This window comes from Rhinoraja longicauda, chromosome 9 (assembly GCF_053455715.1).
Source record: "Rhinoraja longicauda isolate Sanriku21f chromosome 9, sRhiLon1.1, whole genome shotgun sequence".
Lineage (NCBI taxonomy): Eukaryota > Metazoa > Chordata > Chondrichthyes > Rajiformes > Arhynchobatidae > Rhinoraja > Rhinoraja longicauda.
Genome location: NC_135961.1, coordinates 63,321,600 through 63,347,451, shown reverse-complemented (window position 1 = coordinate 63,347,451; position 25,852 = coordinate 63,321,600). Strand labels below are relative to the sequence as shown.

The following is a 25,852-nucleotide window of genomic DNA, read 5'->3' as shown; positions in this document are numbered from 1 at the left end:
ATCTAAACCTTCAAGCAGTCAGATCAGCTGCGACAACGTTATACTGCGTTATGCTTTTCCTCTAACTTGGACAGTTCTGTCCAAATGCCGCATTAACATTTCTTAATGCAATCGAGGGATGAACAACTAGGTTTGGTCGTCACTCAGTGTCCACAAGGCTTAACCTAAAAAGGCTTTTCTCTCCGTGAAATCATCCCTAAAAACGCACAGTGTAATTAAGATTAAAATTCCTAAACGGCAGTATTTTTGTGGCACTTAATAAAAACAGAATTTACAAGTTGATAATTTGGTTTCTTTAACACACACATTCTTCAGCAAGTCATACATCCAGCGTTGGAAACAGGCCCTTCGGCCTAACCTGCCCACACCGGACAACATGCCCCAGCTACACCAATCCCACCTGCCTGCGTTTGGCCCGTATCCCTCTAAACCTGTCTAACTGCTTTTTAAACGGGATAGTCCCAGCCTCAACTACCTCCTCTGGCAGCTTGTTCCATACATCCACCACCCTTTGTGTGGAAAAAGTTACCCCTCAGATTCCTATTAAATCATTTCCCCTTCACCATGAACCTATGTCCTCTGGTCCTCGATTCCCCTACTCTGGGCAAGAGACTCTGTGCATCTACCCAATCTATTCCTTCACCTTAAAGCAATGCCCTCCGGTCATCAATTCCCCTGTTATGGGCACGAGACTCTGTGCATCTATCTACCCGATTTATTCCTCTTATGATTTTATACACCTCTATAAGATTAGTTAAATATTCTCCTGACAGAAGTAGCGTAGACACGAGGAAACACAGCACAAAAACTGAAAACTCTCGGCACAACAGAGCCAATTGCTAAGTGGAGAGCAATTGCACTCATTCATACATCAGTTACAAGCTTTCAAACAAAGATTAACATGAGAGAATAATGTGTGCAGCGGTAGAGTTGCTGCCTCACAGCACCGGAGACCCCGGTTCGATCCTGACTATGGATGCTGACTGTACGGAGTTTGTACGTTCTCCCTGTCAACCTACGTGGGCGTTCCCCGGGTGCTCCGGTTTTAGATTTAGATTTTTAGATTTAGAGATACAGCGCGGAAACAGGCCCTTCGGCCCACCGGGTCAGCGCCGCCCAGCGATCCCCGCACATTAACACTATCCTACACACACTAGGGACAATTTTCTAAAAAACATTTACCCAGTCAATTAACCTACATACCTGTACGTCTTTGGAGTGTGGGAGGAAACCGAAGATCTCGGAGAAAACCCACGCAGGTCACGGGGAGAACGTACAAACTCCGTACAGTACAGGACCCGTAGTCAGGATCGAACCTGGGTCTCCGGCGCTGTAAGGCAGCAACTCTACCGCTGCGCCACCGTGCCGCTTTCCAAAGACGTACAGATTCGTAGGTGAATTGGCTTCGGTAAAATTGATAAATTGTCCCTAAAGCGTGGGTCGGATAGCGTTAGTGCGCGGGGGATCGCTGGTCGGCGCGGACTTGGTGGGCCGAAGGGCCTACTTCCGCGCTGTATCTCAAAAGTAAAACTAAATTAAAACGAGACAGCGTAGGCAATGGGAATTCAGGACTGTTTCAACAAGGGATTTAGTTGATCTGAGATTTAGATAAAGCGGGTCTTTTCTGGACCAAACTGACATGGCCCCTCCACAAGAACCAGAAATAAATCTGCAATTGTACACCACAGCCCCTTTGACTCGACTTGACTTCTTTGTCTTCAATTCCATTGTGAATGAATGGATAAACCTCATCAAGCTTCAGACCATCCCCACATTTCCAGTCCTGCCCAGCAGTCCATTAACGCAGTGAAATTGGACGTCATATGTTGGCGTGCAGGAAGGAACGGCAGATGCTGGTTTAGACAATAGACAATAGGTGCAGGAGTAGGCCATTCGGCCCTTCGAGCCAGCACCGCCATTCAATGTGATCATGGCTGATCATTCCCAATCAGTGCCCCGTTCCTGCCTTCTCCCCATACCCCCCGACTCCGCTATCCTTAAGAGCTCTATCCAGCTCTCTCTTGAATGCATTCAGAGAATTGGCCTCCACTGCCTTCTGAGGCAGAGAATTTACACCGAAGGTAGACACAAAATGCTTGAGTAACTCAGCGGGTCAGGCAGCGCCACTGGAGGGAAGGAATGGGCGACGTTTCGGGTCGGGACCCCCCCTTCACACTGGCCTTCCAGAGGTCGTCTGAAGAAGGGTCTCGACCCGAAACGTCGCCCATTCCTTCCCTCCATGAGATGCTGCTGCCTGTCCTGCTGAGCTGCTGCAGCATCTTGAGTCGTACGTTGACTCGTGGAGCAGGGTGAACAGCGAAAATAACCTGTTGAAACCTTCAGAGACTGAAGGCGGAAGTGTTCCTCGAGAAATTAAGTGCTTTAACATTTCTCAGCGCCTGCAGACAAGCGAGACTGATAACAGAAAGGAGGAATGATACAGAGTGTTTAGGGAGATGGTTCGTATCACTTCAAGCAAAAGATGATGGATTACTTAGATCTCTCTCTCTCTCTCTCTCTCTCTCTCTCTCTCTCTCTCTCTCTCTCTCTCTCCTCCTCCTCTCTCTCTCTCTCTCTCTCTCTCTCTCTCTCTCTCTCTCTCTCTCTCTCTCTCTCTCTCTCTCTCTCTCTCTCTCTCTCTCTCTCTCTCTCCTCTCTCTCTCCCTCTCTCCCTCTCTCTCTCCTCTCTCTCTCTCTCTCTCTCTCTCTCTCTCTCTCTCTCTCTCTCTCTCTCTCTCTCTCTCTCTCTCTCTCTCTCTCTCTCTCTCTCTCTCTCTCTCTCTCTCTCTCTCTCTCTCTCTCTCTCTCTCTCTCTCTCTCTCTCTCTCTCTCTCTCTCTCTCTCTCTCTCTCTCTCTCTCTCTCTCTCTCTCTCTCCCTCTCTCCCTCTCTCCCTCTCTCCCTCTCTCCCTCTCTCCCTCTCTCTCTCTCTCTCTCTCTCTCTCTAGAGACTTGGGTATACTCAGTGCAGTCAGAGAATTCACATTCTCAATAATAGGTTTACAGTAACTGTGAATCATGGCTATTATGACAAAGTTTTCACGTTGGTTTAGCACACTATTATTACTTCAGGACCCAAGGACTAATGATTAAGCCCAAAGCAACAATTTTTTTCCAGCAGGAAAAGTTTTCGGCAGTTTACCACACAACAAAGAGTGTCAGGGTTTAGATCACGAGGATGTTGCCAGGACCAGAGGGTGTGAGCTGTCGGGAGAGGTTGAGCAGGCTGGGTCTCTATTCCATGGAGCGTAGGAGGATGAGGGGAGATCTTACAGAGGTGTACAAAACCATGAGAGGAATAGATCGGGTAGAGTCTTTTGCCCAAAGTAGGGGAAATCGAGGACCAGACATAGGTTCAAGGTGAAGGGGAAAAAATTTAATAGGAATCCGAGGGTTAATTTTTTCACACAGAGGGTGGGGGGGGTATGAACAAGCCTGCCAGAGGAGGTGGTTGAGGCTGGGACTATCCATCGTTTAAGAAACAGTTGGACAGGTACATGGATAGGACAGGTTTGGAGGGTTATGGACCAAGTGCAGGCAAATGGGACTAGGGTAGCTGGGACATTGTGGCCGGTGCGGGCGAGTTGGGCCGAAGGGCCTGTTTCCACACTGTATCACTATGACTCTATCTGTGTCACTGTTCATCCTAAGGTCCAATTTATTTTTGTTAACAACCTGTGCCAAATGACCACTGGAGGTTTGCAGGTAGACCATCAGGCAAATAAACATTACAACCTCCAAAAATCCTCTGAACTACATGCATTGGAGGCATTAATTTTGACTTTCAAACATTTAATTGTTCCTCTTGACCTTGATTTTTGAATTTGCACCGTTATTGTTTATTAGTCTGTTATATATTTATCATAAATATATTTAATAGATATATCATATATAATATATCTTTAATATTTATATTACATATGTATCTATTTATTCACAAAATGCTGGAGTAACTCAGCAGGTCAGGCAGCATCTCAGGAGAGAAGGAATGGGTGACGTTTCGGGTCGAGACCCTCCTTCTCTATGTATCTCCCTCTCCACTGACATCAGACTGAAGAAGGGTCTCGACCCGAAACGTCACCCATTCCTTCTCTCCTGAGATGCCGCCTGACCTGCTGAGTTATTCCAGCATTTTGTGCATAAATACCTTCGATTTGTACCAGCATTTGCAGTTATTTCCTTACACATATGTATCTATTGTAAGTATATTATAAGTAGAGGGGTGATGGGGCTCTGGTCTAGCCTGGTAGGGCCCCGGGCCTGGCTCGGTAGGGCCCCGGGTCTCGCTCGGTAGGGCCCTGGCCTAGCTCGGTAGGGCCCTGGGGGAGCGGGGGTGGGGCAGAGAGCTAGGAGTGTGTGTGCATGGTTCCTTCAAAATGGGGATGACCGGTGGGTGGGGAGGTGGAGGCGGCTTTTGACACATCGGCCTTCGACGGTCAGGCTGTGACGATACGATAAAACTTTATTCAGAAAGGGCACACTGCCGCCGAAACCAACATTTTCGCCAGAAGTCCAGAACCAGGGGCCACAGTCTAAGAATAAAGGGAGGACATTTAAAACTGAGATAAGAAAACACTTTTTCATCCAGAGACTTAAGTTATGAATTTGTGGAATTCTCTGCCACAGAGGGCAGTGGAGGCCAAATCACTGGATGTATTTTAAAAAGAGTTAGGTAGAGCTCTCGGGGCTAGTGGAATCAAGGGATATGGGGAGAAGGCAGGCATGGGTTACTGATTGTGGATGATCAGCCATGATCACAATGAATGGCCGTGCTGACTCGAAGGGCCAAATTACCTCCCCCTGCACCTATTTTCTATGTTTCTATGTTTCCTTAACACCTGTTCAAAATATATGTTGACAATGACAATGTAGGCTTTGTAACCCATAGTCACAATTTTTTATATGTTTTAGGAAGGAGAAAGGGGTTTGGAGGGAGGGATAGATCAGGCATGATTGGATGGTGCAGTAGACTTGATGGGCCGAATGGCCTAATTCTGCACCTATCACTTTATGACCTTATGACTGCAGATGGTGGTTTACACCGAAGATAGACACAAAGTGCTGGAGTAACAATAGGTGCAGGAGTAGGCCATTCGGCCCTTTCGAGCCAGCACCGCCAGTCACTGTGATCATGGCTAACTCAGCGGGTCAGGCAGTATCTCTAAATCTGCACAGATATCCTAACGAGGAGGACAGGCAACAGTGAGAATGACCAGAACAAAGTGACGCTAATAAATTTTCCAAACCGACGTATAATTGAGAACGAGAGATCACATTTTATTAAGGAAACTAAAGAGGTGAGATGTGACTGGAAATTTATATTCCAAATAGCTTGAAGGATCAAATGCATAAATCACTATAAACACCAAGTCTAATCAAGAAAACAACAACCCAAGAAATAGGGTTGATGTCTAGACTGTCATATGAAGTCATAGTGTCTTACAGCAGGGAAACAGGCCCTTCGGCCCAACCTGCCCTTGCCTACCAAGAGTCAAAACACAGTGCATTACGCTATGCTTGTATCAGTAACGACATTTGGTTTAGTTTAGTTCAGAGATACAGCATGGATATCATATCATATCATATATATACAGCGCGGAAACAGGCCTTTTCAGCCCACCAAGTCCGCCCCGCCCAGCGATCCCCGTACATTAACACTATCCTACCCCCACCCACTAGGGACAATTTTTTACATTTACCCAGTCAATTAACCTACATACCTGTACGTCTTTGGAGTGTGGGAGGAAACCGAAGATCTCGGAGAAAACCCACGCAGGTCACGGGGAGGACGTACAAACTCCTTACAGTGCAGCGCCCGTAGTCAGGATCGAACCTGAGTCTCCGGCGCTGCATTCGCTGTAAAGCAGCAACTCTACCGCTGCGCCACCGTGCCGCCCAGGCTACAGGCCCTTCGGCCCACCGAGTCCGCAGCTGACCAACGATCACCACACCACACACTAACACTATCCTACACACACCAGGGACAAGTCACAATTTTACCAAGCCGAGAAGATCTCGATAGGAACAGTTCTCGACGTTCAACATGACATTACTCACCCCGGTCGGTCACTCCCTCTTCTCCCCTCTCCCGCCAGGCAAGAGGTGCAGAGGTGTGAAAACACATACCTCCTCCAGATTCAGGGACCGTTTCTTCCCAGCTGTTATCAGGCAACTGAACCATCCCATCAACAACCAGAGAGCGGCCCTGACTTCCCATCTACCCCATTGGAGACCCCTCAGGCTATCCTTAATCGGACTTTGCCTCGCACTAAATGTTATAGCCCCTTTACCCTGTATCTGTACACAGTGGGCAGCTTGATCGTAATCGTGTACTAGCTTACCGCTGACTGGGATAGCACGCAACAAAACAGCTTTTCACTGTACCGCGGTACACATGACCATAAACTAAACCAAATTGCTTACTAAATGCAAAATGGATACAAATCTAGAGGCCAAATGTTCTAATAGAGATGGTTAGTAGAATTCCCCAGATCTAAGTCTTAGTTTTAATTCTAGGTTTTAATTCCCACAACATTGACATAGAAAATAGGTGCAGGAGGAGGCCATTCGGCCCTTCGAGCCAGCACCGCCATTCACCGTGATTATGGCTGATCATCCACAATCAGTAACCCGTGCCTGCCTTCTCCCCATATCCCTTGACTCCGCTATCATTAAGAGCTCTATCTAGCTCTCTCTTGAAAACATCCAGTGAATTGGCGTCCACTGCCTTCTGAGGCAGAGGATTCCACAGATTCGCAACTCTGGAATTGAGAAGGATGAGAGGGGATCTTATTGAAACATATAAGATTATTAAGGGATTGGACACTCTAGAGGCAGGAAACATGTTCCCAATGTTGGGGAAAGTCCAGAACCAGGGGCCACAGTTTAAGAATAAGGGGCAGGCCATTTAGAACGGTGATGAGGAAAAACTTTTTCAGTCAGAGAGTTGTGAATTTGTGGAATTCTCTGCCTCAGAAGGCAGTGGAGGCCGATTCTCTGGAAGCTTTCAAGAGAGAGTTAGATGGAGCTCTTAATGACAGCAGAGTCAGGGGATATGGGGAGAAGGCAGGAACGGGGTACTGATTGTGGATTATGAGCCGTGATCACGGTGAATGGCGGTGCTGGCTCGAAGGGATGAATGGCCTCCTCCTGCACCTATTGTCTATTGTCTATTGAGACGCATTTGATCTCAACAGCACAAAATGTCCCGAGTATATCAGAGAAAACTACGTGAAAACTATATCACTTAGTGCGCTGGAGACAGGAAGCTACTGAGAAATGGCTATCCACTAATGAGCAATCTACATTAGGAATGCTTAATTGCTTCGTTAGGATTGGCCACGGGCTCACTGACTAACCGTGCCAAGCCCGAGGACCCAATGGATTTAATTGATTTAAGTGTAAGGATCATTATTCTACTTCACTGGGGAGAATGTAAAATTAGGCATTTCTCGCCGCCAGCAAAACCACGGCTTTTCTTCGAAGCAGGAGGAGTGTACAAAATCATGAGAGGAATAGATCGGATAGACGCACAGAGTCTCTTGCCCAGAGGAGGGGAATCGAGGACCAGAGGACATAGGTTCAAGGTGAAGGGGAAGAGATTTAATAGGAATCCGAGAGGTAACTTTTTCACACAGAGGGTGGTGGGTGTATGGAACGAGCTGCCAGAGGAGGTAGTTGAGGCTGGGGCTATCCAGTTGGCTAGGTACATGGATAGACAATAGACAATAGGTGCAGGAGGAGGCCATTCGGCCCTTCGAGCCAGCATCACCATTCAATGTGATCATAGCTGATCATTCTCAATCAGTACCCCGTTCCAGCCCTCTCCCCATACCCCCTGACTCCGCTATCCTTAAGAGCTCTATCTAGCTAGGACAGGTTTGGAGGGATATGGACCAAGCGCAGGCAAGTGGGACTAGGGTAGCTGGGACATTGTTGGTCCGTGTGGGCCAGTTGGGCCGAAGGGCCTGTTTCCACACTGTATCACTCAGTGACCCTCTGAGTGGAAAGGACATGATTTTAGCAAAAGACAGACACAAGGCGCTGGAGTAACTCTGTCAGGCAGCATATCTGGGGGACAAGGATGTGCGACGCTTTAGGTCGGGGCTGTTGCTCAGACTGATTTTTAGCAGAGAGGGACTCTCGGGCACAGAAATGAGGGGCGCAGCGGTAGAGCTTAGTGTGTGGGTGGGTGGAGGTGCCAAGGGAGAGTTAATGCCAATTTTTCAAGTGAAGTTTAGTTTAGAGATACAGCATGGATACAGGCTGCATTTAAACCGAAGATAGACACAAAACGCTGGAGTAGCTCAGCGGGACAGGCAGCATCTCTGGAGACATGAAATAGGTGACGTTTCAATAGACAATAGACAATAGGTGCAGGAGTAGGCCATTCAGCCCTTCGAGCCAGCACCGCCATTCAATGCAATCATGGCTGATCACTCTCAATCAGTACCCCGTTCCTGCCTTCTCCCCATACCCCCACACTCCGCTATCCTTAAGAGCTCTATCCAGCTCTCTATTGAAAGCAACCAACGAACTGGCCTCCACTGCCTTCTGAGGCAGAGAATTCCACACCTTCAACACTCTCTGACTGAAAAAGTTCTTCCTCATCTCCGTTCTAAATGGTCCTCATCTCCGTTCTAATACGGGACCGCCCTTGTCCCGTATTAGGCCCGGGGGGGGGCGTTGTACGCCCAGACATTTTAAGGCCCGGACACTGCAGGCCCAGCAACCCGCCTCCCGTCCCGGGTGGCCGCCGTTGGTGAAGCGGGAGCACGTGGCCGCTGGCTGGGTGAGGTCACGTGGGGCGCGGGGTGGTGACGTCACCCTTTGTCCCTGATTTGGGAGTGAGATTTGGGAGCAACCCTATCCTGACTTCCCGTCCATGCCGACCGCCAATGTCAGACAGAGAGACAGGCAATGCCCGAGGTCAGGATTGAACCCGTGTCTCTGGCGCTGTGACGAAGAGGCTCTACCTGCTGTGCCACTGTGCCGACCTATTCACTGGAATACACTGGAATTTAGAAGGATGAGAGGAGATCTTATCGAAACGTATAAGATTATTAAGGGGTTGGACACGTTAGAGGCAGGAAACATGTTCCCAATGTTGGGGGAGTCCAGAACAAGGGGCCACAGTTTAAGAATAAGGGGTAGGCCATTTAGAACGGAGACGAGGAAAAACTTTTTCAGTCAGAGAGTTGTGAATCTGTGGAATTCTCTGCCTCAGAAGGCAGTGGAGGCCAATTCTCTGAATGCATTCAAGAGAGAGCTAGATAGAGCTCTTAAGGATAGTGGAGTCAGGGGGTATGGGGAGAAGGCAGGAACGGGGTACTGATTGAGAATGATCAGCCATGATCACATTGAATGGCGGTGCTGGCTCGAAGGGCCGAATGGCCTCCTCCTGCACCTATTGTCTATTGTCTATTTTCTTACACTATTCATTTGCCTGTAGTCTGATAGACCCAAGTACCTCCGAATCGCATTTAAACACATCGGCAAGTAGATAAAATAACCCAGAGTCCGAAGACGGGTCCCGCCCAGAAACATCACCTGTCCACTTGCCCCACGGACGCTGCCTGACCAGCAGAGTTCCAACAGCGACTTTGTCCAAACTCAACAAGGTAACTGGGCCCTCAATTAAACGAACAAAACTCCACACAGACAGCACCCGAGGTCAGGATCGAACTCACCGACTGGGCTGCCCTGAAGCACAGAGGATTCTCGCCAAAAGTGGCACTGATTAGCAACTCTACACCCCAGGGTATCACAGTCACTTTAGTTTAGTTTAGAGATAAAGCGCGGAAACAGGCCCCTCGGCACGCGCCGCCCAGCGATCCCCGTGCACTAACACTATCCTACACACACTAGGGACAATTTACAATTACACCAAGCCAATTAACCTACCAGCCTGTACGTCTTTGGAGTGTGGGAGGAAACCGGAGATCTGAGATGAGGAAAACCTTTTCCACCCAGAGAGTTGTGAATCTGTGGAATTGTCTGCCACAGAAGGCAGTGGAGACCAATTCTCTGGATGTTTTCAAGAGAGAGTTAGATTTAGCTCTTGAGGCTGACGGAATCCAGGGATATGGGGAGAAAGCAGGAATGGGGTACTGATTTTGGATGATCAGCCGTGATCATATTGAATGGCTTGAAGGGCCGAATGGCCTACTCCTGCACCTTTTTTCTATGTTTCTATGATATTCTATGAGAAAACCCACGCAGGTCACATAAAAAATACCGAGAAAACAGGTGCAGGAGGAGGCCATTCAGCCCTTCGAGCCAGCACCGCCACGGGAGGGGAACATACAAACTCCGTACAGACAGCACCCGTAGTCGGGATTGTACCCGGGTCTCTGGCGCTGTGAGGCAGCAACTCAACCGCTGCGCCACCGTGCCAGACTTGCCCCATGTGCTACACGGACCCATGCAGAAGACATACTGGCAATCACCCCCTCAGCTTTTACTCACCTCTCTGCCAGTCCCTCCTACCCCACGCAGGGTGGCCTGTCCTGTCCGCCCGCTGTCTACTGAGCCGGCTGACCCTCGTATACTCCAGATGGACGCTCACTATCCGCTGTCCACGGGTCTCCAGGTCGCCACGGCTCAGTGGTGCATCAGGCAAGGTGGCAGCTGCCCATTCATTGCGGGAGGCTGCTGTACAGAGAGGAAAGGCTCAAGGTTAGCCACGGGGAACGGTGGAGGGGCCGCAAAGCACAGCGGGGAAAGAGAGAAGAGGGCAGGAGGATTCATCTTTGGGACAGAGGGTGAGGGAGGGAGGGAGGGAGAGGGAGGGAGAGGGAGGGAGGGAGAGGGAGGGAGGGAGAGGGAGGGAGAGGGAGGGAGAGGAGGGAGAGGGAGGGAGGGACAGAGAGAGGGAGAGAGAGGGAGTGACAGAGAGAGAGAGAGACAGAGAGAGACAGAGAGAGGGAGAGATAGGGAGAGAGACAGAGAGAGAGAGAGAGAGAGAGAGAGAGAGAGAGAGAGAGAGAGAGAGAGAGAGAGAGAGAGAGAGAGAGAGAGAGAGAGAGAGAGAGAGAGAGAGAGACAGAGAGAGGGAGAGATAGGGAGAGAGAGAGAGAGAGAGAGAGAGAGAGAGAGACAGAGAGAGAGACAGTAGAGAGAGAGACAGTAGAGAGAGAGACAGCCAGAGAGAGGTCTTTATTTGGAATTTAACAGACTTCAATATGATATCTTGCACAAAATGTTGTATCTGTATCCATTTTCTGTGTAACATGGACGATTTGTTTATAATCAGGTATGGGCTTTTCTTTGACTGGATAGCATGCAGACAAAAAATTTCTACTGTACCTCAGTACAGGTGACAATACTAAACTAAACTGAACCTAAATGGTTTTGGGGGGGATATAGACCAAACATGGGCAGGTGGGCTAGTGTAGCTGGGACATGTTGGCCAGGTGGGCAAGTTGGGCCTGTTTCCACACTGTGTCACTAGGACTCTACGGTGAAGACCTATAACAGTGAAAGGCCTGGATAGAGTGGATGTGGAGAGGATGTTTCCACTGTTGGGAGAGTCTAGGACCAGAGGTCACAGCCTCAGAGTTAAAGGACGTTCCTTTAGGAAGGAGGTGAGGAGGAATTTCTTTAGACAGAGGGAGGTGGATCTGTGGGATTCTTTGCCACAGAGGGCTGTGGAGGCCAAGTCAGTGGACATTGTTAAGGCAGAGATAGAGATAGATTCTTGATTAGTACGGGTGTCAGGGGTTATGGGGAGAAGGCAGGAGAATGGGGTCAGGAGGGAGAGATAGACCAGCCATGATGGATGGCGGAGTAGACTAGATGGGCCGAATGGCCTAATTCTACACCTATCACTTTGACTTCAGTCGGGTCATTTTCATTACAAACAAACGATCTTCAATGCTGGGTCCCGGTAAAATGTTTTGAGACGAAAGACTGTGCTGTCTATTTTAAGTAAACTACCTTGGGTAAGCTGATGACGACACAGACGAAGAAAGAGGCACAGATCTCCTGATCATTTGAAGGTCATCTGAAAGGTGGTGTCTGTGACATGACACAAGTAGCGAGATACTGGATTACTACCAAATGTGAAAAATCACCTGGGCACAGTGTGGATGTGGAGTGGATGGCTCCACTTGTGGGAGAGTCTAGGAACAGAGGGCACATCCTCAGAATTAAAGGGCCTTCTTTTAGGAAGGAGATGAGGAGGAATTTCTTTAGTCAGAGGGTGGTGAATCTGTGGGATTCATTGCCACAGAAGGCTGCGGAGGCCAAGTCAGTGGATATTTGTAATGCGGAGATTCGCCGGTAGAGTTGCTGCCTTACAGCGCCGGAGACACGGGTTCAATCCCGACTACGGGCGCTGTCTGTACGGAGTTTGCACGTTCTCCCCGTGACCTGCGTGGGTTTTCTCCCGGGATCTTCGGTTTCCTCCCACACTCTCTAAAGACGTGCAGGTTTGCAGGTTAATTGTGGAATTCACTGCCTCAGAAGGGAGTGGGGGCCAATTCTCTGAATGCATTCAAGAGAGAGCGAGATAGAGCTCTTAACGATAGCGGAGTCAGGGGGTATGGGGAGAAGGCAGGAACGGGGTACTGATTGCGAATGATCAGCCATGATCACATTGAATGGCGGTGCTGGTTCGAAGGGCCGAATGGCCTACTCCTGCACCTATTGTCTATTGTCTATAATTGGCTTGGTACAAGTGTCAAGTGTCCCCAGTGCGTGTTAACGTGCGGGGGATTGCTGGTCGGCGCGGACTCGGTGGGCCGAAGGGCCTGTTTCCGCGCTGTATCTCTGAACTAAAGTTAGATCGACAGATTCATGATTAGTGCGGGTGTCAGAGGTTATGGGGAGAAGGCAGGAGAATGTTTTTTTTTTTTTTAACAAACACTTTATTTCAAACTAGTAGTAAGGCAATCAAATCAAAAGCTGCCCATATCGGCAGTTTACAAACAAAACAGTTATCAGATTAAAATTCCGCCAACTTTGTCAACAATGCATCCGGCCTCCCGCGGCCACCAGCGATCACGGAAGACATCCCCGTGAACGCGCCGTGTGCGTGTTCCCTCTCCTGGGACACGCGGGCACGGACGTAGGCCCGGAAAAGGGGCGGGCAGCTTTTCTGCCCGTCGACTACCTGTCGACTACCCGCTGCCTGGACCCGCGAACGGCCATCTTGGCCAGGCCCTGGAGCAGACCGATAGGGTGACCCTCCCCCCTCTGTACCGGGTGCCCGAAAATCAGGAGCGTAGGGCTAAAATGGAGCCAAAACCTGAGGAGCAGCCCCTTCAGATAGTCGAACAGGAGCTGCAACCTCTCACACTGCAAGTACAAACAGGAGGAGGGAGAGATGGATCAGCCATGTTGAATGGCGGGGAAGACTTGATGGGCCGAACGGCCTAATTCTTCTCCTATCCCTTATGAACAAAGTCTATGCATGAAGGAATGTAGACAATTCGCATTTAACAATGCACATTAGAGGCAGGAAACATGTTCCCAATGTTGGGGGAGTCCAGAACAAGGGGCCACAGTTTAAGAATAAGGGGTAGGCCATTTAGAACTGAGATGAGGAAAAACTTTTTCAGTCAGAGTTGTGAATCTGTGGAATTCTCTGCCTCAGAAGGCAGTGGAGGCCAATTCTCTGAATGCATTCAAGAGAGAGCTAGATAGAGCTCTTAAGGATAGCGGAGTCAGGGGGTATGGGGAGAAGGCAAGAACGGGGTACTGATTGAGAATGATCAGCCATGATCACATTGAATGGCGGTGCTGGCTCGAAGGGCCGAATGGCCTCCTCCTGCACCCATTGTCTATTGTCTATTCAGCGATGCTGCCTCATGGACCAATGAGTTACTCCAGTATTTTGTGTCTACCACAAACTCACCCCCATCGTTCCCACTTACATTTACCATGTCATGCTGACATTGAACTCTAGTTGCAGGTCCGAAACGTCAATCCCTTGACGAAAGGGAATCCCTTCCCTTTATCTGCATTATCCTGCCTCTGTACACTGTGGACGGCTCGATTGTTATCATGTACAGGTGCACCTCGACTTACGATGTGGTTACGTTCCGATAAACCCACCGTAAATCAAAAATATTGTAAATCGAAAATGCATTTAACAAACCTAACCTACCAAACATCACAGCCACCTAACCTACCCAACATCACAGCCACCTAACCTACCAAACAGAGTTGTCAGAGTTGTGAATCTGTGGAATTCTCTGCCTCAGAAGGCAGTGGAGGCCAATTCTATGGATGCTTTCAAGAGAGAGAGTTAGATAGAGCTCTTAAGGATAGCGGAGTCAGGGGGTATGGGGAGAATGCTGAACGCGTTCAAGAGAGAGCGAGAGAGAGCTAGAGAGAGCTAGAGAGAGCTAGAGAGAGCTAGAGAGAGCTAGAGAGAGCTAGAGAGAGCTAGAGAGAGCTAGAGAGAGCTAGGGAGGATAGGAGGAGAGAGAAAAGAGACAAAAGGGGATTTGAAGAGCTCGGTTTTATAATCAACCTTTGTCACCATCCTTGCAAAGAATAAATCATGGGAAATATCATATAGTTGGAATGCTAATCCTCAGCCATCAGGGTACAAGATGTTTATGATCACTCAAACTCCGTGTTTTGCAGAGTGATGGAATGAAACGGCATTAAAATACTTGCTGGTGTCACAAAAAGCCCGGGGTAACTCAGCAGGTCAGGCAGCATCTCTGGGGACAAGGAACGGGCGACGTTTTGGGTCGAGACCCTTCTTCAGACCGATCTTATTCAGACTGATATATAAAAATACTTGTTTCTATATTCCACTAATGAGTTCATAGTATTAATGAATATTTTTTACATACAGTTTCAATTTGTCAAATTGCTAATGAAACAACCTGCAAACCATAGTGGCAGCCTCACTGGGATATCCCGGGTAAACATGCATTTCATATAAAGAACCAGGGTATTCGACACAGAGAATAGACACCGATCAACCAAAACATTATGACCACTGACAGGCGAAGTGAATAACATTGATTATCTTGTTCCAAGGGCACCTGTCAAGGGGTGGGATATATTAGGCAGCAAGTGAACAGTCAGTTCTTGAAGTTGATGTGTTGGATGCAGGAGAAATGGGCAGGGAGTAAAGACCTGAGCGACTTTGCCAAGGGCCAAATTGATATGGCCAGACGACTGGGTCAGAGCATCTCTGAAACGGCAAGGCTTGTGGGGTGCTCCCGGTCAGCAGTGGTGAGTACCGACCGACAGTGGTCCGAGGAGGGACAAACCACAAACCGGCGACAGACAGGGTGTTGGGCGCCCAAGGCTCATCGATGCGCGAGGGCAACGAAGGCTATCCCGTCTGGTCCGCACCGACTGTGGGAAGACGACAAGCCGGTGGAGGGAGTGTGATGCTCTGGGCAATGTTCTGCTGGGAAACCCTGGGTCCGGCCATTCATGTGGACGTCAATTTGACAAGTGTCACCTACATAAACATCGTTGCAGACCAGGTACACTCCTTCATGGCAATGGTATTCCCTGATGGCAGTGGCCTCTTTCAGCAGGATAATGTACCCTGCCACACTGCACACATTGTTCGGGAATGGTTTTAGGAACATGATAATAGACAATAGGTGCAGGAGGAGGCCATTCGGCCCTTCGAGCCACCACCGCCATTCAATGTGATCATGGCTGATCATTCTCAATCAGTACCCTGTTCCTGCCTTCTCCCCATACCCCCTGACTCCGCTATCCTTAAGAGCTCTATCTAGATCTCTGTTGAATGCATTCAGAGACTTGTCCTCCACTGCCTTCTGAGGCAGAGAATTCCACAGATTTACAACTCTCTGACTGAAAAAGCTTTTCCTCATCTCCGTTCTAAATGGCCTACCCCTTATTCTTAAACTGTGGCCCCTGGTTCTGGACTCCCCCAACATTGGGAACATGTTTCCTGCCTCTAATGTGTCCAACCCCTTAATAATCTTATACGTTTCGATAAGATCTCCTCTCATCCTTCTAAATTCCAGTGTATACAAGCCTAGTCGCTCCAGTCTTTCAACATACGACAGTCCCGCCATTCCGGGAATTAACCTAGTAAACCTACGCTGCACGCCCTCAATAGCAAAAATATCCTTCCTCAAATTTGGAGACCAAAACTGCACACAGTACTCCAGGTGCGGTCTCACTAGGGCCCTGTACAACTGTAGAAGGACCTCTTTGCTCCTATACTCAACTCCTCTTGTTACGAAGGCCAACATTCCATTGGCTTTCTTCACTGCCTGCTGTACCTGCATGCTTCCTTTCATTGACTGATGCACTAGGACACCCAGATCTCGTTGAACTCCCCCTCCTCCTAACTTGACACCATTCAGATAATAATCTGCCTTTCTATTCTTACTTCCAAAGTCGAGACCCTTCTTCAAACATGCTCCACTGTGCCTCCACCCGATCGATTCATAGAAAATAGGTGCAGGAGGAGGCCACTTGGCCCTTCGAGCCAGCCCTCGGATGATTTTATACACCGCTGTAAGATCACCCCACATCCTCCTGCGCTCCAAGGAATAGAGTCCCAGCCTGCTCAACCTCTCCCTGTGGCTCAGGCCCTCTAGTCCTGGCGACATCCTCGTAAATCTTCTCCGCGCCCTTTCCAGCTTGACAACACCTTCCTATAACACGATGACCAAAACAGAGTTCCTTCAGCACTTTGTGTGTCTCTATGTTTGCACGATTTCTGTATTAAACGATAATGGCACATGTTCATATTTTTACATGCAGTGCCAAACCTCATGGGATTGTATAATAATAATAATGGAGAATGAATCTGTGACTGGCTGCTCAACTATCTCTCCCGGCAGCTCGTTCCATACACAGGACAACTGCACAACTTGTGGAATTCTCTGCCTCAGAAGGCAGTGGAGGCCAATTCTCCGAGTGCATTCAAGAGAGAGCTAGATAGAGCTCTTAAGGATAGCGGAGTCATGGGGTACGGGGAGAAGGCAGGAACGGGGTACTGATTGAGAATGATCAGCCATGATCACATTGAATGGCGGTGCTGGCTCAAAGGGCCGAATGGCCTACTCCTGCACCTATCGTCTATTGTATACCTTTTGAGTATTGAGAGTAATTCTGGGCCCCATATCTGAGGAAGGATGTGCTGGCTCTGGAGAGAGTCCAGAGGAGGTTTACGAGAACGATCCCAGGAATGAGTGGGTTAACCAATGATGTGCGTTTGATAGCACTGGGCCTGTACTCGCTGGAGTTTAGAAGAATGAGGGGGGACCTCATTGAAACGTACCGAACAGTGAAAGGCCTGGATGGAGTGGGTGTGCAGAGGAGAGAAGCAATTTCTTCAGTCAGAGGGCGGTGAATCTGTGGAATTCTTTGCCACAGAAGGCTGTGGAGGCCAAGTCAGTGGATATTTTAAAGGCAGAGGTAGATAGATTCTTGATTGGTACAGGTGTCAGGGGTTACGGGGAGAAGGCGGGAGAATGGGGTTAGGAGGGGAGAGATAGATCGGCCGTGACTGCATGGCGGAGTAGACCTGACGGGCCGAATGGCCTAATTTTTCTCCTATCACTTATGACCTTTAGTTCCAGTCAGAGATGCTGGCAGGTTGGAGTTAAGATCGGCGAGTTTTAGCTGTACGGATGAATGTCTTGGGCTCCACAGTGGCACAGCAGGAAGGCTGATTCTTCTTATATCTTTGAATATTGAATATATTGTTGGCACAAAAAATATCATCGAGGGATATGCTGGAGGGGGAAAAAAAACTGATGTGTGTCAAAAACGCGTAAGTATTTATGTATCTGGCACAGATGCACAATGTGGGTGCTGGTAATTGTTTCGATAGAGAAAACCTTCTGCAAAACACCTCTCTTGGGATCCGGAAAGTTTTTATAGAACACGAGATTTAGAAAGCATTCAGTCCCCATTGTTCAACTTTAAGATGCCTTCTGGTAGATTGGACAGAAATTAAATATAGGGTTAGCCGCCAAGACCCACAGGAACACAGTGACTAATTTATATTGTGATGATCTACAGCGGAAATATGTAACATGGTGTGGGTTAATAGCAAAGTAATTTTTTAATTTTTTAAATCGTTTACTCATTAAGAGGTAAAAACCAATGTGTTTATGGAGAAACAAAAACAAAGCACAAGGATGAGAGGGGATCTTATTGAAACATATAAGATCATTAAGGGATTGGACACGCTAGAGGCAGGAAACATGTTCCCGATGTTGGGGGAGTCCAGAACCAGGGGCCACACAGTTTAACAATAAGAGGGCAGGCCATTTAGAACAGAGATGAGGAAAAAACGTTTTCAATCGTCGACAGAGTTGTAAATCTGTGGAATTCTCTGCCTCAGAAGGCAGTGGAGGCCAATTCTCTGGATGCTTTCAAGAGAGAGCTAGATAGAGCTCTTAATGATAGCGGAGTCAGGGGGTATGGGGAGAGGGCAGGAACGGGGTACTGATTGTGAATGATCAGCCATGATCACATTGGATGGCGGTGCTGGCTCGAAGGGCCGAATGGCCTACTCCTGCACCTATTGTCAAAAATGGAAATGTGTAATAAAATCGCAGTGCTATAAATATTGTGCAAATAAGGTCTTAAGGGATAGGAGTAGAATTAGGCCATTCAGCCCATCAAGTCTACTCCGTCATTCAATCACGACTGATCTATCTCTCCCTCCCAACCCCATTCTCCTGCCTTCTCCCCGTAACCCCTGACACCCGCGTTAATCAAAAATCTACCTATCTCTGCCGTAAAAATATCCACTGTCTTAATAATAATAATAATAATACATTTTATTTATATAGCGCTTTTCATATACTCAAAGACGCTTTACAGAGATTTTGAGAACATAGGGAAATGAATAAATAGATAAATAAGTAAATAAATAAATGAACAGAGAATGGAGACAGAAGGTGAGGTGACCTTCAGTGGTTGAAGGCAGTACTGAACAGGTGAGACTTCAGCGATGTTTTGAATGTGGATAGGAGATTGGCAGCGGCAGAGCGGAGGGTGCAGGATGGGAGTGTGCCTGTGGAGGAGGTCGGTCAGGTAGGATGGGGCCAGGTTATGGAGGGCTTTGTAGGTTTTGACCTCCACAGTCTCCTGTGGCAAAGAATTCCACAGATTCACCACCTCTGAATTTTCTCCTCGTCTCCTTCCAAAATGAACGTCCTTTAATTCTGAGGCTGTGACCTCTGGTCCTAGACTCGCCCACTAGTGGAAACATCCTCTCCAAATCCTACAGTCCTAAACCTAGCCCAAACAGGCCTAAAATTGGCCTCCATAAATTGTCCCTGGTGAGAAGAATAGAACTAGTGGACAGGATATGGATGGTCGGCGTGGAATCGGTAGGCCGAACGGTTTGTTTCCACGCAGTATTCCTAAATTAAAATTAAATACGACAATAAAAACACTCTGGAATAAGGGATTGGACAGGTTAGATGCAGGAAAAATGTTCCCGGTGTTGGGGCTGTCCAGAACCAGGGGTCACAGTGTAAGAATAAGGGGTAGGCCATTTAGGACTGAGATGAGGAAAAAAAATTTCACCCAGAGACTTGTGAATCTGTGGAATTCTCTGCCACAGAAGGCAGTGGAGGCCAATTCACTGGATGTTTTCATCATCATCATCATCATATATATACAGCCGGAAACAGGCCTTTTCGGCCCTCCAAGTCCGTGCCGCCCAGCGATCCCCGTACATTAACACTATCCTACACCCACTAGGGACAAGTTTTACATTTACCCAGCCAATTAACCTACATACCTGTATGTCTTTGGAAACCGAAGATCTCGGAGAAAACCCACGCAGGTCACGGGGAGAACGTACAAACTCCTCACAGTGCAGCACCCGTAGTCAGGATCGAACCTGAGTCTCCGGCGCTGCATTCGCTGTAAAGCAGCAACTCTACCGCTGCGCTACCGTGCCGCCCAAGAGAGATAGATTTAGCTCTTGGGCCTAATGGAATCAAGGGATATGGGAAGAAAGCAGGAACGAGGTATTGATTGTGAATGATCAGCCATGATCATATTGAATGGCGGTGCTGGCTCGAAGGGCCGAATGGCCTCCTCCTGCACCTATTTCTATGTTTCCATGGATTCTTGACTCTTCTTGGTTCTATCGTGCAGCTTAGAAAATACATTCTCAAAGAGAACACATCCAATCTTTGTAGGAAATAAAACTGCAGATGCCGGTTTAAATCGAAGGTAGACACAAAATGCTGGAGTAACTAATAATTATAATAACTAATAATGGTAGGCTTGGTAAAATTGTAAATTGTTCCCCAGTGTGTGTGGGACAGCGTTAGAGTGCGGGGTAATCGCTGGTCGATGGGGAACGGGTGGTCTGAAGGGCCTGTATCTGTGCTGTATCTCTACACTAAACTAAAGTGTCGCTCATCAGTTCCGGAGGCAAGGCAAGGCAAAAACAAAAGCCAAATATCGGTCTTGGATCCTTTATAGACAATAGACAATAGGTGCAGGAGTAGGCCATTCAGCCCTTCGAGCCAGCACCGCCATTCAATGTGATCATGGCTGATCATTCTCAATCAGTACCCCGTTCCTGCCTTCTCCCCATACCCCCTGACTCCGCTATCCTTAAGAGCTCTATCCAGCTCTCTCTTGAATGCATTCAGAGAATTGGCCTCCACTGCCTTCTGAGGCAGAGAATTTACACCGAAGGTAGACACAAAATGCTTGAGTAACTCAGCGGGTCAGGCAGTAGGGTCAGGCATTTATTCAGCGGGTCAGGCATTTATTCCAGTAGTATCAGGATAAACGGCAATGGGTTAGAGAAGACAGTGCCCTAATTGCGGAGATGAGGAAGAACTTTTTCAGTCAGAGGGTGGTGAAGGTGTGGAATTCTCTGCCTCAGAAGGCAGTGGAGGCCAGTTCGTTGGATGCTTTCAAGAGAGAGCTGGATAGAGCTCTTAAGGATAGCGGAGTGAGGGGGTATGGGGAGAAGGCAGGAACGGGGTACTGATTGATAGTGATCAGCCATGATCGCATTGAATGGCGGTGCTGGCTCGAAGGGCTGAATGGCCTACTCCTGCACCTATTGTCTATTGTCTATTGTCTATTGTAAAATAAATGGATATTTGGCATCTATTTCGTGTACATTTAGACAATAGACAATAGGTGCAGGAGGAGGCCATTCGGCCCTTCGAGCCAGTACCGCCATTCAATGTGATCATGGCTGATCATTCTCAATCAGTACCCCGTTCCTGCCTTCTCCCCATACCCCCTGACTCCGCTATCCTTAAGAGCTCTATCTAGCTCTCTCTTGAATGCATTCAGAGAATTGGCCTCCACTGCCTTCTGAGGCAGAGAATTCCACAGATTCACAAGTCTCTGACCGAAAAAGTTTTTCCTCATCTCAGTTCTAAATGGCCTACCCCTTATTCTTAAACTGTGGCCCCTGGTTCTGGACTCCCCCAACATTGGGAACATGTTTCCTGCCTCTAACGTGTCCAACCCCTTAATAATCTTACACGTTTCGATAAGATCTCCTCTCATCCTTCTAAATTCCAGTGTATACACTTTGTTGGTATTCTTGTCTCAATGTTAAGGTAGTGCTAGTGTACGGGGTGATCGCCGGTCGGTGCGGTCTCGGTGGGCCCTAGGGCCGGTTTCTGCCCTCTGCCCCTAAATTGTAAATCAATCGAACCCAACATAGACAACGAAAGGGTTACACGGTGTCAATTCACCGTTGAAATCTTGTGCCGAGCTGCCAACAAGACAAACTGGTTCTGTGGGTTGAATTTCTCAGTGGTTTTCAATACATTTGGAAATAAAACATGGTGTTAACTTACCATTGTTTTCTAATAATACGCCACACACACACACACACACACACACACACACACACACATACCTGAAGGTTGTTTTCCTGTTGTGGTATTAACTCAGCTCCTGCACATTGCAGATAGGATTGAGTCCAAACTGTTGAGTATAATGTTGTGATTTGGCATTTTTATTGAGCACCGCGGTCCCGTTGATTGTGCTTTGAAGAAGATTGGAGGAGGCAGACACAAAGATTGGATGTGGACACACACACTGCTGGAGTAACTCAGCGGATCAGGCAGCATGCCCGGAGAGGACCGAATGGGTGACGTTTTGCGCCGAGAAACCTTCTTCAGATTAAGGGATTGGACAGGCTAGATGCAGGAAAAATGTTCCTGATGTTGGGGGAGTCCAGAACCAGGGGTCACAGTGAAGAAGGGTCTCGACCCGAGACGTCACCCATTCCTTCTCTCCAGACATGCTGCCTGACCTGCTGAGTTACTCCAGCATTTTGTGAATAAATATGTGTGTGTGTGTGTGTGTGTGTGTGTGTGTGGGTGTGTGTGTGGGTGTGTGTGTGGGTGTGTGTGTGGGTGTGTGTGTGGGGGGTGTGTGTGGGGGTGTGTGTGGGGGTGTGTGTGGGGGTGTGTGTGGGGGTGTGTGTGGGGGTGTGTGTGGGGGTGTGTGTGGGGGTGTGTGTGGGTGTGTGTGTGGGGGTGTGTGTGGGGGTGTGTGTGGGGGTGTGTGTGGGGGTGTGTGTGGGGGTGTGTGTGGGGGTGTGTGTGTGTGTGTGTGTGTGTGTGTGTGTGGGGGTGTGTGTGGGGGTGTGTGTGGGGGTGTGTGTGGGGGTGTGTGTGGGGGTGTGTGTGGGGGGTGTGTGTGGGGGTGTGTGTGGGGGTGTGTGTGGGTGTGTGGGGGTGTGTGTGTGTGTGGGTGTGTGGGTGTGTGTGTGTGTGTGTGTGTGTGTGTGTGTGTGTGTGTGTGTGTGGGGGTGTGTGTGTGTGTGTGTGTGTGGGTGTGTGGGGGTGTGGGGGTGTGTGGCGTATTATTAGAAAACAATGGTAAGTTAACAAACATTTTTTATTTCCAAATGTATTCAAAATCACCGAGAAATTCAACCCACAGAACCAGTTTGTCTTGTTATGTAAGAAAATAACTGCAGATGCTGGTACAAATCGAAGGTATTTATTCACAAAGTGCTGGAGTAACTCAGCAGGTCGGGCAGCATCTCGGGAGAGAAGGAATGGGTGACGTTTTGGGTCGAGACCCAAACGTCACCCATTCCTTCTCTCCCGAGATGCTGCCCGACCTGCTGAGTTACTCCAGCACTTTGTGAATAAATACCTTCAGTTTGTCTTGTTGGCAGCCCTGCACAAGATTTCAATGGTGAATTGGCACCGTGTAACCCTTTTGTTGTCTATGTTGGGTTCGATTGATTTACAATTTAGGGACAGAGCGCAGAAATCGGGCCCGAGGCCCAACGAGTCCACACCGACCAGCGATCCCCCCGTACACTACCACTAACCTACCTTCTGACATTGAGACAAGAATACCAACAAAGGATCCAAGACCGATATTGGGCTTTTGTTTTTGCCTTGCCTTGCCTCCGGAACTGACGAGCGACAATTTAGTTTAGTGTACAGATACAGCGCAGATACAGGCCGTTCAGACCACCCGTTCCCCACCGACCAGCGATTACCCCGCACTCTAACGCTGTCCCACACACACTGGGGAACAATTTTACAGTTTACAATTTTACCAAGCCTACCATTATTAGCTTACAAACCTGTGCGTCTTCGGAGCGTGGGAGGAAACAGGAGAACACAGGGAAAATCCACGCGGTCACGGAGGGAACGTACGAACTCCGTACGGACAGCACCCGTAGTCGGGATGGAACCCGGGTCTCTGGCGCCGTGAGGCAGCAGCTCTACCCGCTGCACCATTACAACAGCTGAGAACTAGATTCTGCACTCTGTATCTTCCACTTTTCTCTATCTATTGTACTCGAGTTTGGCTTGTTTTGTATTTATCTATAGTATTAACTGATTTGATTGGATAACATGCAATAAAGATCGTCACTGTACTTTAGTATAAGCGACATTACAAACCTGAAACTTGTGACCGGAACTCCAGACTTGGGTCTAAGTTGATGTGCGTTTGAGAGAAAACCAAAGCAATATCCTGTTCACAAATAATAGCAGCAATAAATGTAGAGGGAAAAAAAACTGCAGATGCTGGTTTAAATGGAAGGTAGACACAAAATGCTGGAGTAACTCAACGGGTCAGGCAGCATCTCGGGAGAGAAGGAATGGGTGACGTTTCGGGCCGAGACCCTTCTTCAAGAGAGAGTTACATTTAGCTCTTTGGGCTAACGGAATCAAGACATATGGGGAGAATTCTTCAGACTGAAGAAGGGTCTCGACCCGAAACGTCACCCATTCCTTCTCTCCTGAGATGCTGCCTGACCCGCTGAGTTACTCCAGCATTTTGCGATACCTTCAATTTGTACCAGCATCTGCAGTTATTTTCCTATACACTGTGGACTGTGGGTCAAGTTGTAATCATGTCTTTCAGCTGAATAGCTGGATAGCATGCAACAAAAGCTTTCCACTCTACCTCGTTACACGTGACAATAAACTAAACTGAAACTGAACAGTTCTACCAAGTCAGGAAGACTGGCTCTGAAGGATTAGTCATGTGGGACATGCAACAGCACAGCCAAAAGGCCCTTCCGCCCACAACGGCCGTGCTGTACGTGATGCCCTGCCTGCACATGATTCACATCCCTCCATTCGCTATATATCCATGTGCCTACCTAAAACATTATAGGTACAAGATAGTGCAAGAAAATAACAGCAGATGCTGGTACAAATCGAAGGTATTTATTCACAAAATGCTGGAGTAACTCAGCAGGACAGGCAGCATCTCAGGAGAGAAGGTCGAGACCCTTTTTCAGACTGATGTCAAGGGGGGGGGGGGGGGGGGCGGGACAAAGGAAGGATATAGGTGGAGACAGGAAGATAGAGGGAGAACTGGGAAGGGGGAGGGGAAGAGAGGGACAGAGGAACTATCTAAAGTTGGAGGTCAATGTTCATACCGCTGGGCTGCAAACTGCCCAAGCGAAATATGAAATTGACATTTTGTGAAATAGGTGAAGATAGAAACATAGAAAATAGGTGCAGGAGTAGGCCATTCGGCCCTTCGAGCCTGCACCGCCCTTCAATATGATCATGGCTGATCATCCAGCTCAGTAACCTGTACCTGCCTTCTCTCCATACCCCCTGATCCCTTTAGCCACAAGGGCCACATCTAACTCCCTCTTAAATATAGCCAATGAACTGGCCTCAACTACCTTCTGTGGCAGAGAATTCCACAGACTCACCACTCTCTGTGTGAAAAAATGTTTTCTCATCTCGGTCCTAAAAGATAAATTTAAAGAAACATTTAGACTGGTACATGGATGAGACAGGTTTAGAGGGACGTGGGCCAAACGCAAGGCAGGTGGGACTAGTGTAGATAGGACATGTTGGCCGGTGTGGGCAAGTTGGGCGGAAGGGACTTTTCCCATGCTATATCACTCCACGACTCAGCCACGACATCGGGCGCAATTGAATGGCGGAGTCGATCTGATGGGCCGAATGGCCTCATTCCACTCCTATCGCTTATGATCTTATGGCATGAAATGCCTCTACTGTATCTGCCTCCACCACCACCTCTGGCAGCGCGTTCCAAGTACCCACCTCCCTCTATGTGGAAAGAAATCTTGCCCCACTCATCTCCTCCAAACTTTGTCCCTCTCACCTGAAAACTATGTTTCGCTAACATTAGTGCACGGTGTCTCTCAATAGACAATAGACGCAGGAGGAGGCCATTCGGCCCTTCGAGCCAGCACCGCCATTCAATGTGATCATGGCTGATCATTCTCAATCAGTACCCCATTCCTGCCTTCTCTCCATACCCCCTGACTCCGCTATCCTTAAGAGCTCTATCCAGCTCTCTCTTGAATGCATTCAGAGAATTGGCCTCCACTGCCTTCTGAGGCAGAGAATTCCACAGATTCACAACTCTCTGACTGAAAAAGGTTTTTCCTCATCTCAGTTCTAAATGGCCTA

At 48.4% G+C, this 25,852-nt stretch overlaps 1 protein-coding gene across 6 annotated transcripts in view; it reads right to left on the bottom strand.

Moving 5' to 3' along the window:
• Positions 1–25,852, bottom strand: part of plcb4a (phospholipase C, beta 4a) — a 420,446-nt gene that overhangs the window by 353,438 nt on the left and 41,156 nt on the right. For 5 of the 6 annotated variants that reach the window (XM_078405629.1, XM_078405622.1, XM_078405625.1 and 2 more), the window contains exon 2: positions 10,467–10,652. The exons of the other annotated variant lie outside the window; for it this stretch is intronic. The gene's annotated coding sequence lies outside the window, so the exon portion shown is untranslated. The remainder of the gene's footprint in view (positions 1–10,466; positions 10,653–25,852) is intronic. 6 annotated transcript variants of the gene reach the window in all.